Below are 14,374 nucleotides of genomic sequence, written 5' to 3' on the forward strand. Positions count from 1 at the left end.
ATGAATTGATCATTGTGCAAGTTGGGCAATAGATGAAGTGTTCACTATAATATTGTGTGTACTTTTTGCACATGTTTGAAAATTTCGGTAACAATGATCTTTTAAAAAGGGAAAGAAATATAAAACACCAAACACAACTCATGGGCTTAATGCATAATCTGAATTAGCTTTGGTCATGTAACAGCTTTTATTATAATTATAATACTGTTGATCTTAAACAGCTCAATCTAAAAACAGCTAAAATGTGTGCTTTTCTTCTGCCATCCATAAAAATGATTTTCAGTACCAATTAAATTTCAAATAATTGTGGCTTTTCAGGGTAATATAAAGCTTAGCAAATCTCACTGCTACGTTTGTCATAGTTGGCACAGCATTCCTATTAAAGATGTTCTTTAGTGTGAAATGTTGGTCAAGCAATTTAAATAATTTTATTTCAAAATTTCTAAAGATATTGGCCAAATCTTCACTCATGCTTTCTGCTTTCAAAGGTTAAAGAAATTGTCAAATGAAAGCATTTCTATATATTCTTTAAAACTGTTGTTGAAGACAATGGCCTTTACATTGCTTACAGCTCTTTATATATGTTCCAAATTAGCATTCTTTTTATAACTCAGTTCTATAAAAAAAAAAAAAAAAAAAAGTTCATGTTTTGAGGAGGCAAAATCCTTTTAATCATTTGATAAATAGTATAGTGTGTGTGTGTGTGTGTGTGTGTGTGTGTGTGTATTTATACATATATTCTGTCTAGCCTTCCAGGAAATTCAAAGCTAAATTCAAGTATTCTCTGTTTTTTTTAATGTGTCCCCTTTTCCTTTGACACGGTTTAAACATTTTTTTGTATTTATGAGTCACTTATTGTAAACTCATATCATATCATTTAGAATTAGTAATAACATGTCATTGATGCACATTTTATCCACATTTTAACACCTTTCAAATTAGTATGCATCTTACAATCAATATAGTTCTCCTAGAAGCATTTTTTTCTTATATAAAATTACATGAATAATAATGAGTCTTATATTTTATTGCAGCCCAGATTTGCAAAATATTAAAATGTCTTCAACAATTATTCTGTAACATGAAAATACCACCATAGCAGAGCAGTAAAAACTAAGGCTGGAAGTAAGTCTTATTAAATACTTCAACTCATATATGCCATATTTCAAAGAGCTGTATCTTTGTGTAATGTGGGAGAGGAAGATGGCAGCAGAGTAAAAGGACCTAGGTTCACCTCATTCCACAGATACATTTAGATAACTATCAAATAATCCTGAATACCCCAGAAAGTGACCTGAAGACTGGCAGAATAAACTCCACAACTAAAGGTAGAGAAGAGGCCACATCAAAGAAGGTAGGAAGTGTGGAGCCATGGTTTGGGAGAGAAGCAGATCCTGGCCACTGCTGTGGGGAGGGAGCTGTAGTTGCAGAGAAGGATGAGAAACTAGCACACAGGGGTGTGCATGGGGAAGGCAACTCCACATAACAACTGGTTTGGATAGCAAGAGAGGCTGAATTTTGTGAGATCTTGCAACCAGCGAGGCTTCAGCCTGGAGTTCTAAAGGTCAATGGATTTGGCTCTGGGAGAGCCTAGAGGTGCTGGGGAAGCTCCTGAAGAGAAGACAAGGCAAACAACCTGTGGACATACAGCCTAGAAACAGCAATCTGAAGAGTGCCTGGTGCACACAGTGGGGAGGTTATTTGCTCTTCTTGGAGCTGCCACAGACAGACAATGTTCATGAAGAGAGTTTTCTGGGAACAAAGGAACTGGCCAGTGCTATTTCCCTCTCCTGCCATCAGCATAACCACAGGGCCACCTGCGGGGACAAGAGCAGCACTGGACACTTGCTACCTAACTTGCTCAACCACATCTCCCAATGGGGAATTTTACAGAGTCTCAGTTCTCGTCCTGTTGGCAACAGGTTTCATTTCACATGCAGACCTAAGCACACCTAGTTAAAATGTGCCACATTCAGGCTAGGGACAAAACACTATCCACAACGGGCAAAGAGAGCCTCCTCAGATGGCTGGCCTGAAGGATAAAGCAGTCAGGAAACAACAGCAGAGTGCATGCAGCACAGATTGGACACTCACAGAAGTGCCAGGCCCTGAGGAACAGGGGACACCATACTGCAGGACACTACAGGGCCTCTTCTTCATTAAGCCATTACCTCAATAACAGGATATATAGTTTACTTTCCTAAAACAGAAACAGGCACAGAGACTTAAACAAAATGAGAAGACAGAGAAATTTGTCCCAAATGAAAGAAAAGAACAAGGCCACAGCCAAAGATCTAAGCAAAAGAGATGTAAGTAACATGGCTGATGGAGAATTTAAAGCAATAATCATAAGGATACTCACTGGACTTGAGAAAAGAGTGGAGGACATCAGTGAGACTTTTAACACAGAAATAAAGAATAACATAGCAGGGATAAAGGGCTCAATAAAAAAAATGAGAAACACTCCTGATAGAATGAAAAGCATACTGGAAAAAGCAGAGGAATGAATTAAGGAGTAGAGTACAGAAGATAGAGTAATGGAAAGTAATCATGCTGACCAAAAGAGAGAAAAAAAGAATTATGCTACATGAGAATAGACTTACAGAATTCAGTGTTTCCATCAAATATAATAACATTCATATGATAGGAGTCCCAGAAGAAGAGAGAGAAAAGGGGGCAGAGAATTTATTTGAAGAAATAATAGCTGAATACTTCTCTAATCTGGGGGAGGAAACACATACCCAGATCCAGGAGGCACAGAAAACTCCCATCAAAATCAACAAAAGCTGAGCCACACCAAGACATTTTATAATTAAAATGTCAAAATTACAGTGACAAAGAAAAAATAATAAAAGTAGCAAGACAAAATAAGACAGTTACATACAAAGGAAACCCCATAAGGCTCTCAGCAGATTTATCAGTAGAAACTTTCCAAGCTAGAGAGGAGTGCCATGATATACTCAAAAGTGCTGAATGAGAAAAACCTGTGGCCAAGAAGCCAAGAATACTCTATCCAGCAAGGCTATCATTCAGAATAGAAGCAGAGATAAAGGGTTTCCCAGATAAACAAACACTAAAAGAGTTCATAACCACTAAACCAGTCCTGCATGAAATATTATAGAGGATGCTTTTGGGGCATCTGAGTGGCTCAGTTGGTTAAGTGTCTGACTCTTGATTTCGGCTCAGGTCATTATTTCATGGTCATGAGATGGAGCCCTACACTGGGCTCCACATTAAGTGTGGAACCTGCTTAAGATTCTTTCTCTCCCTCTCCCTCTGCCCCTCCACTCGCTGCCTCCTCTCAAAAAAACAAAAATAGAGAGAGAGAGAGAGACTCTGAGTGGAAAAGAAAGGCCAAAAATGACATTATGAATATGGGAAACAAAAAAGTAATAAAAATGAATATTTCTGTAAAAAATCAGTCAAGGAACTCACAAAATAAAAGGATTTAAATATGACACCATACCCCTAAAACATGAAGAGGAGTAAACAGTGGGTTCAAACTTAAATGACCATCAACTTAATATAGACTGCTATATGCAAAAGATGTAAGATACAGACCTAATGGTAACAATAGGTGTCATACTGACATGAAAGAATAAACAGAAATAAATCCAAATATATCACTAAGGAAAACCAGAAAATCAGGAAAGAAAAAAAGACACGAAAGGATCAGAGAAGAATCACAAAAATAATCACAAAACAAGTAACAAAATGGGAATAAATACATATCTATCAGTAATTACACTGAATGTAAATGGACTAAACACTCCAAATCAAAAGACACAGGGTAATAGAATGGATTAATGAACAAACAAACAAATAAGACCCAACAATATGCTGCCTATAAGAAACTCTTATCAGACCTAAAGACATCTGCAGATTGAAAGTGAGGGGATGAAGAAACATTTATCATGAAAATGGATGTCAAAAGAAAGCTGAAGTAGCAATATATTGGACAAACTAGACTTTAAAACAAAGACTGTAACAAGAGACAAAGAAGGGCACTATATCATAATAAAGGGGACAATTCAAGAAAAAGATATAACAATTATAAATATTTGTGCACCTACTATGGGAGCACCCAGCTAAATAAAATAGTTAATAACAATCAAAAAGGAATTAATCTATAATAATACAATAATTGTAGGGTATTTTAACAACCCACACACACTTATAAACTTGTGTCAATGGACATCTTAGCAGAAAATCAGCAAGTCAACAATGGCTTTGAACGACAAACTGGACCAAAGGAATTTAATGGACATATTAGAACATTCCATGCTAAAACAGCAGAATACGCATTCTTTTCAAGTGCATATGGAACATTCTCCAGACTAAATCATCTATTATATCACAAAACAAGTCTCAAAAATTTTAAAAATATTGAAATCATACCACACACCTTTTCTGACCACAATACTATGAAACTAGAAGTCAACCACAAGAAAAATCTGGAAAGGCCACAAATATGTGAAGGTTAAATAACATGCTACTAAACAACGAATGGGCCAGCCAGGATGTCATTGAAGAAATAAAGAAGTATATTGAAAAAAATGAAAATGAAAACACAAGTATTCAAAACCTTTGGGACTCAGTAAAAGCAGTTCTAAGAGGGAAGTTTAAAGCAATACAAGTGTACCTCAAAAAGCAAGAAAAATCTCAAAGAAATAACCTAACCATACATCTAAAGGAGCTAGAAAAATAACAACAAATGAAGACTAAAGACAGCAGAAGGAAGGTAATAATCAAGATGATAGCATAAATAAATGATACAGAAATTTAAAAAAAAAAAACAATAGAACAGATCAATGAAACCAGGAACTGGTTCTTTGAGAAAAATCAATAAAATTGATTAGTCTCCAGTCAGACTCATCAACAAAAAAAGAGAAAGGACCTAAATTTTTAAAATCATGAATGAGATAGGAGAAATAACAGCCAGTCCCACAGATATACAATCATAAGAGAATATTATGGAAAATATATGCCAACAAATTAGACAATCTGGAAGAAATGGATAAACTCCTAGAAACATATAAACCACCAAAACTGAAACAGGAAGAAATAGAAAACTTGAACAGACTGATAACTAGTCACTTTTAGCAAAGAAACTGAATTAGTAATCAAAAATTCTCCCAACAACCAAAAGTCCAGGGCCAGATGGTTTCACAAGTGAATTCTACCAAACATTTAAAGAAGAGTTAATACCTGTTTTTCTCAAATTATTTCAAAAAATAGAAATGGAAGGAAAACTTCCAAACTCATTCTATGAGACCAGTATTACCCTGATTCCAAAAGCATAAAAGTCTTCACTAAAAAAGAGAATTACAGGCCAATATCCCTGATGAACATGGATGCAAAAATTCTCAACAAGATACTAGCATATTGAATCCAAAAGTAAATTAAAAGAATCATTCACCATGCTCAAATGGGATTTATTCCTGGGCTGCAAGAGTGGTTCAATATTCGCAAATCAGTCAACATGATACACCACATTAATGAAAGAAAGGAATAAGAACTATATGATCCTCTAAATAGATGCAGCAAAAGCACTTAACAAAGTACAATAGCTTTCATGATAAAAACCCTCAACAAAGTAGAAACAGAGGGAACATACCTCAAGATAAAAAAGATGATAGAGCTAAGATCATCCTCAATGGGGAAAAACTTAGAGATTTTCCTCTATGGTCAGGAACAAGACAGGGATATCCACTGTCAACAATGTTATTCAACATAGTACTGAAAGTCCTAGTCTCAGAAATCAGACAATAAAAAAAAAAAGGTATCCAAATTGGTAAGGAACAAGTCAAACTTTCACTATTTGCAGATGTCATGACTCTATATAGAAAACCCAAAAGACTCCACCAAAAAATTGCTAGAACAAATATATGATTTCAATAAAGTCACAGAATATAAAACCAACATACAGAAATATGTGACATTTCTATACACCAATAATGAAGCAGCAGAAAGAAATCAAGGAATCAATCCCATTTACAATTGCACCAAAAATCATAAGATACCTAGGAATAAACCTAACCAAAGAAGTAAAAGATCTATACTCCTAACACTATAGAACACTAAAGAAAGAAATTGAAGAGGACACAAAGAAATGGAAAAACATTCCATGCTCATGGGTTGGTAGAATAAATACCGTGGAAATATCTATATTACCCAAAGCAATCTACACATTTCATGCAATCTCTATAAAAATATCAACAGTATTCTCCACAGAACTAGAACCAACAATCCTAAAATTTGTATGGAACCAGAAAAGACCCTGAATAGCCAAAACAATTTTGAAAAAGGAAAACTGGAGGCATCACAGTTCTGGACTTCAAATTATATAGCAAAGCTGTATGGATCAAAACAGTATGGTACTGGGGTGCCTGGGTGGCTCAGTCGGTTAAGCGTCCGACTTCAGCTCAGGTCACAATCTCGTGGTCCATGAGTTCGAGCCCCACATCGGGCTCTGGGCTGATGGCTCAGAGCCTGGAGCCTGCTTCCGATTCTGTGTCTCCCTCTCACTCTGCCCCTCCCCCGTTCATGCTGTGTCTCTTTCTGTCTCAAAAATAAATAAATGTTAAAAAAAAAACCAAACAAAAAAAACCAGTATGGTACTGGCACAAAAATAGATACATAGATCCATGGAACAGAATAGAAAACCCAAAAATAAACCTACAACTGTATAGTCAACTAATCTTTGACAAAGCAGGAAAGAGTACCTAATGGTACAAAGACAGTGTCTTCTACAAACGGTGTTAGAAAAACTAAACAGCAATATGCAAAAGAATAAAACTGGACTGCCTTCTTTTACCATACACAAAAATAAATTCAAAATGGATGAAAGGCCTAAATGTGAGACCTGAAACCATAAAAATTCTAGACAAGAACATAGGCAGTAACTTCTTTGACACTGCCCATAGCAACTTTTCTAGATAGGTCCCCTGAGGCCTATGGCAAGGGAAACAAAAGCAAAAATAAACTAATGGAACTATATGAAAATAAAAAGCTTCTGCACAGCAAAGGAAACAGTCAACAAAATTAAAAGGCAATCAATAGAATGGGAGAAGATATTTGCAAATGACATATCCAATAAAGGGTTAGCATTCAAAATATTAAAAACTCAGACAATTCAACACACACACACACACACACACACACACACACACACACAAATAATCCAGTTAAAAAATGGACAGAAGACATGAACAGACATTTCTCCAAAGAAGACATACAGATGGCCAACAGACACATGAAAAGGTGCTCAACATCACTCATCATCAGGGAAATACAAATCAAAACCATGATACCACCTCACAACTGTCAGAATGGCTAAAATTGACAACACAAGAAACGAGTGTTGGCAAGGATGTAGAGAAAGGGGAATCCTCTCAGACTGTTGGTGGGAATGCAAACTGCCGCAGCCACTGTGGAAAACAGTATGGAGGTTCCTCAAAAATTTAAAAAAATAGTGGGGTTCCTGGGTGGCTCAGTCAGTTAAGCATCCACCTTTGGCTCAGGTCATGATCTCACGGTTCACAGGTTCAAGCCCCATGTCAGGCTCTGTGCTGTAGCTCAGAGCCTGAAGCCTGCTTCAGATTCTGTGTCTCCCTCTGTCTCTGCCCACTCCCACTCATGCTCTGTCTGCCACAAATCAATAAAAACGTTTAAAATTTTTTTAAAAATTTAAAAATAGAACTACACAGTGATTTAGCAATTGCACTACTAGGTATTTACCCAAAGGATACAAAAACACTAATTCGAAGGGATACATGACCCCTGATGTTTATAGTATCATTGTTTACGGTAGCCAAATTATGGAAAACAGCTCAAATGTCCATCTACTGATGAATGGATAAAGAAGAGGTGATATCTATATACAATGGAATATTACTTGGCCATCAAAAAGAATGAAATCTTGCCATTTGCAATGACGTGGATGCAGCTAGAGAGTATAATGCTAAGTGAAATAAGTCAGTGAGAGAAAGACAAATACCATATGATTTCACTCATATGTGGAATTTAAGAAACAAAACAAAGGGGTAAAGGGACGAGAGAGAGAGAGAGAGAGAGAGAGAGAGAGAGAGAGAGGCAAACCAAGACCAGACTCCTAAGTAAAGAGAACAAACTGATGGTTACCAGAGGGGAGGAGGGTAGGGGGATGGATGAAATAGATGATGGGGATTAAGGAGCACACTTGTGATAAGCACCAGTTGATTAAAATAAAAACTTTAAAAAAAAAAGTATATAATCCTAAAAAAAAAAGTATATAATCCTGCCAATAAATAAATACCATGTTAAAAATAAAATAAAAATTGATGTATAATGAAAAAATTGGCTTTTGCTACACACAATTATTTGGAAACATTTTGTTTCCAGCTTACACTCTTTGTTCCAGTAGAAAATGTTATGTGAGCTTCACATTTTAGCAACAGTGTCAATTTATAATTCCCCAGAACCACATGTAGAGATATTTTATTTCAGATCTAATGGCTTAAAAAAGCCATTGGACCAATGATTTCAAATAACCATTACTGTCACTATCATCTGACCACCCCACTGCAAATCAACCACATTTCCTGGGGGAGAATAGAATGAATAGTCCCACTATATATATACTGTAAAATGGACCTTTGGAGGAAAGGTTTTGGGATCATCACTAATGCCCATCTACCTCAAAAATTAACTGAATCACATTAGGCTTTTGCTCCATATAGATATATTTTAGAAATTATTGGTTGACCTGAATGTTAAGAATATGAGTGGGGCGCCTGGGTGGCTCAATCGGTTCAGCGTGTGACTTCGGCTCAGGTCATTATCTCACAGTTCGAGGGTTGGAGCCCCATATCAGGCTCTGTGCTAACAACTCGGAGCCTGGAGCCTGCTTTAGATTCTGTGTCTCCCTCTCTCTCTGCCCCCCCCCCACTTGTACTCTGACTCTCTCTCTCTCTCTCTCTCAAAAATAAATAAACACTAAAAAAAAGGAATATGAGGAAAACCTGCCGTATTTGTACTTGGAATACATAATAATATTTTATAATTATCTTGTTATGCTAACCTACGGATTATGTGCTTCTCTTGAGAATGTACAAATTTCATAGCAGATCTCAGAGGCCACACACCAGTCACCCCCACTCAGGGATTTATTTCTTCTTTTTGCATATTCTTCTAGCTCTTGTCACTTCCTTCACCTCCTTGTGGCTTTATTTGGCTATCATGAGGGAAAACACAGTATAACCTGGTGGTTAAGGGTGTGTGGGCTTTAGAGAGCTAGATTTGAATTCTGGCTCTGCTTTCTAGCTGTGTGCTTTGCGACACATCTTCTAATCAATGTAGACATAAACTTCTTCATTTTTAAAATGAGGATGATAACCACCTTGCAGGTATATTGCAAAGATTCTATAGGAACAGGTATAAAGAGCTGTACACAGTGTCAGAATTACTATTATAATTAGCATTTTTATTACACCTTTGCCAAGAGCCAAATGGGCAATTTTCTGGCCCAAATCTTGCAGTGAAAAAGAAGAGTAAGTCATCATCAGAAAGCTGTCAGGACTGGAAGCTATGAACCATCCTTTATACCAGTGACTGAGCATCTACCTCTACTCCAAAGCACTGTGCAAGTCGCTGGGATATAGAAGAGCATATGGAATAGTCTCTGCCTTCAAGATGCTTATAGCCTTTTGGAGAAGAATTACCACATATAAAAAAAAAAAAAAAAAAAAACAAGTAGAAAATAAATAAATAGAGGGAAGGAGACAAACATCCCTTGCAGAAGAATTTCCAGTAATTTATATAGCTACTCTGCCCTCAAGGAAGTTGAACCTAACTCCTCACTCCTTTTTTTTTTTTTTTAATGTTTATTTATTTTTGAGAGAGAGAGACAGAGTGTGAGTGGGGGAGGGGCAGAGAGAGAGGGACTCACAGAATCTGAGCAGGCTCCAGGCTCAGAGCTGTCAGCACAGAGCCTGACGTGGGGCTCAAACTCACTAAATGTGAGATCATGACCTGAGCCAAAGTACAAAAGTGTAACTTTACAGCAGAGAAACCTGACAAACACCACTCCAGCCCCAAGACCAAGGTCAATGTCAACAGTATTAAGTCATGTTGATAGGATATACGCAACCTTGATATGATGTGAGGAGAGTGTTACTTCACCTCTGTGGCCATCCTCCAAAAACCCATAATCCGACCTAATGGTGAGAAAAACATCAGACAAATCCCTACTGAGGGACCAGTACTCTTCAAAATTGTCAAGGTCATTGAAATAAGGAAAATCTGAGAAAGCTTCACCAAGAAGAGTCTAAGGAAATACATGCTGACTAAAAGTAATGCGTTATCCTGGATGGGATCCTGCAACAGAAAATGGATATTAGGTAAAAACTAAGGAAATCTGAATAAAGTTGGGCTTTAGTTAATCATAATGTATCAGTATTGGTTCATTGACACTGGCATCTATACCATACTAATAAAAGATGTTAATAATAGGGAATCTGGGCGCAGCATTAACAGTAGCTCTCCGTGTCATTGATTTTTCGGTAAACCTACTGCCAGCATGGCTTAGTTGGTTAAGCATCTGACTTTGGCTCAGGTCATGACCTCCTGGTTCATGAGTTTGAGCCCCACATTGGGTTCTGCACTCTCCCTCTCTCTATCTCTCTGCCCCTTCCCCACTTGCACTCTCTCTCTCAAAATAAATAAATAGAGCTTTAAAAAATAAAACTGTTCTAAAGTACTTTCTAAAAATTAGTACAAGGGGGTGCTCCTGGCTGGCTTGGTCTGTACAGCATATGACTTTTGCTCTCAGGGTCTTAAGTTCAACCACATTGGGCACAGAGCTTACTTTAAAGTAATAATAATAATAAAATTAAAATTAACAGATAAATAGTACAAGGGAACAAATGATAAGATAGAATGGGATTGATTCATTCATTCAACAAATACTTATTGAATAACCATTATGTGCTAGACACTGCATTGGGAACTACGGGTACAGCAATGATCAAAGAGGGAAAGAAACTTGTTCTTGAGGAGCTTACACGGGATGTAGGCTGGGCCTTTTAGAATGAATTCATGTTCCCTGCCACAGCTTTCCTCACTCAGGAGGGAAGTTTTGGTGGCACTCCAGTGGCCAATGTGACCTCTATTACTTGATGTTAAATAGGGGCAAAGATAATCCAGTCCATAGTTTAGCAGTGAGAGGTGAAAAGAAAGGGAACTTGCATAAGAAATGATGGCTTCTGGGACAAGTGAGAGCCAGCTGGCACAGCCAGTGTTTCCTAAGGCCTTCCAAACCCCAGAAAAATGGCATAGCCCTTGAAGCCACTATATGCCCAGGAAGCATTTGCCCAATCACAGAAAGTGGCCAGGGGGAGGTCTCTTCCAATCACTTGGTCTAATCCATTTCACCCTATAGGAAAGGAAACTGAGTTCCAGAAAAAGAGAGTGATTTCTAGTGGTCACAGGACTATCTCTGAATCAACTTTTTTTTTCCCCTCCACGTTTTTATTTAAATTACAGTTAGTTAACATACAGTGTAATCTTAGTTTCAGGTGTAGAATTGAGTGTGAATCAGCTTTTTGATTTTCACTCCTCAGAAGCTGTAGACATTTATTCTGTTGCTAGAAATCATCAAAAACTGAAAGGCCAGATGTACATACTTGCTTAGTAGTAGATGTGAACAAAAAACAATCAGGCAAACTAGATCTAGAAAAAACATCAATGTGGTAAGATAACATAGGTGATGGGAGTTTTCAAACTGATTATGGTCCATAACCTATGGGATACTGCAGGATAAACATACACTTCCCTAAAGGGAACAAATTCACTTTAAGTTCACTGTGACTGAAATAAAACCAAGTTACTACGTATTGCATTAGCTAAGTAAGTTTACAGGGGAGCTAAGGATAGGGGGTGGGACAGGACTGATACTCTTTTTAAAGATAAAAATTAAAATTAAAAGGGGTACCTGGGTGGCTCAGTGGGTTAAGCGTCCAACTTCAGCTCAAGTCATGATCTTCCGGTTTGTGAGTTTGAGCCCAGCATCGAACTCTGTGCTGACAGCTCAGAGTCAGGAGCCTGCTTTGGATTCTGTGTCTCCCTCTCTCTCTGCCTCTCCCCCGCTCATGCTCGGTCTCTCTCTGTTTCTCAAAAATGAATAAACATTAGGGGCGCCTGGGTGGCTCAGTCGGTTAAGCGGCCGACTTCGGCTCAGGTCATGATCTCACGGTCCGTGAGTTTGAGCCCCGCGTCAGGCTCTGGGCTGATGGCTCAGAGCCTGGAGCCTGTTTCAGATTCTGTGTCTCCTTCTCTCTGACCCTCCCCCATTCATGCTCTGTCTTTCTCTGTCTCAAAAATAAATAAAAAACGTTAAAAAAAAAAAAAAAAAATGAATAAACATTAAAGAAAATTAAAAAATAAAAGATCAACAACAAGAACATTAAAACTTCCAGGTAACACCAGCTTCATACTTAGGTAAAGACAAAACAGAGAAGGGACCTGTAAACTAAGAGCTTATCTGTGGAGGTAATGAACCAAATCTAATCAGAGAACCACACTATTCTTGAGGAACTCTTTTGAGCTGCCAGCAGCATCCTGAAGCCTAAAAATCCCACCTAGGGTAATAGTTTTACAGGTAGCTCACTCCCTTAACAAGGCCAGCCCATTCTGTGACCTGACAGCACACTTGGGGATAATTACTTTTGAAACTGAGTTTTCAACTCTTCTGTTAGGGATTATTTTTAAAGTTTCATTTATTTATATTTTTAGTAATCACTGCACCCAATGTGGGACTCAAACTCATGACCCCATGATCAAGAGTTGCAAGCTCTTCTGACAGAGCCAGCCAGGCGCCCATTAATGATTGTTTTTAAACAAACATCAGGCCAGAAGATGCTTCCATATTTTATCTGGGAAACACAGTAGGCATATTTTTGATGGAATTTTAATGAAAAGATAATGAAAGAAGAGAGGAAAATTAGAATTATTAGCTTAACCTCTAATATTGAGCTAAGTATTACGCATCCTGGGCAGCCCATTAGAATCACCTGGGAGCTTTAAAAAATTCTAACACACTGGCCCCATCCCAGACTAATTACATAAAATCTCAAGGGTGGGACTCAGGCTTTGGTACTTTTTAAAGCTCCCCCAGGTGATTCCATTGTGCAGCCCAGTTAGGAATCCACTGCTCTACAAGGAGTTAGTCTAAATTTTGGATATCAAATAGTCTTAATTAAAGCAGGGTAAACTACCCAGTCATCTCAGGAGTACAATAACCCGAAATGTCACCCAACTGAATGCAAAACTATAATTTTAACAATTTGTCTTTTTAAGTAAAACATACCCAGATTCCTTTGGCTTTCCCTCTATTCTATAGATATTCCCACAGCAGAGACAACTACCTCTCAAGTTAGTTTTTCCTTAATATACTTATGGTGAACATGAGGTACAAACTGAGAATGAAAAATCTCATCCCCACTCCCCCACCCTTCTCAGTTGGCCTTTCAAACCAGAAAAACAAAGGAAGAAAAACTTCTCTTAAATGTTTCAAAACAAAATAATTAAAATTGTATCTTTGGGTAAACAACTGTGAAACTCAATGAGGTATTTCCTTTATTTTTTAAGAGCCATAGACTCAGAGTCAATCATGGAAACAGCTGCATAGTTTTCATTCTGCCAAATGGTTCAGTGAAATTACATCACAGGAGGGCTGTGCCCCATGGGAGTTCTGAAGAGCATGCACCCCTCTGGCCATTTGGGCACCTGTCTGCAGAGCTGTGGAGTGGGAGCTGTTTTCCAAGGATCTGAACTCTCCCTCATTATGTAGCATCATGACAATCTGCCCAGCCTAATTGGAAGAGATTATCCAACACTGATTGAGGATACTCAATAAACAATCATGGAAAAGACAGCTTTAATAGTCCTGAAGGCTTGAAATTTCTACCAAGAAAAATATCAGGGGTGGTGGCTAGAATACTGGGTTTCGAAGAAAAGGGCAATTGTCTCTACCATGGAAGGGTTTAAATCTTTAAAGCAGCCATGAAAATAAGAATAAAAAACTTCCCAGCCAACAAATGTTATTCAATTAGTCTTTCTCTCCAGAAGACATTCAAATAGTAAATAGTAAAGGGAATGAAATCAGCACCACCCCCCTCCCCCCCACAGTTGCCTGATTCAAACACTGACTCATTCCAGATGGAGAGGATAGTTGTAAAACCACTACAGTGTTTGGCTTCCAGGTTGGGGTGCTATGTATCTTTCCTAATACCAAATGTATGGGAATACTACTGAGCAATAAAAAACAAGTACATACGGGCACCAGGGTGGCTCAGTCGGTTAAGCATCCAACTTTATTTCAGGTCATGATCTCAGC

Source organism: Panthera leo, chromosome B3, assembly GCF_018350215.1.
Source record: "Panthera leo isolate Ple1 chromosome B3, P.leo_Ple1_pat1.1, whole genome shotgun sequence".
Lineage (NCBI taxonomy): Eukaryota > Metazoa > Chordata > Mammalia > Carnivora > Felidae > Panthera > Panthera leo.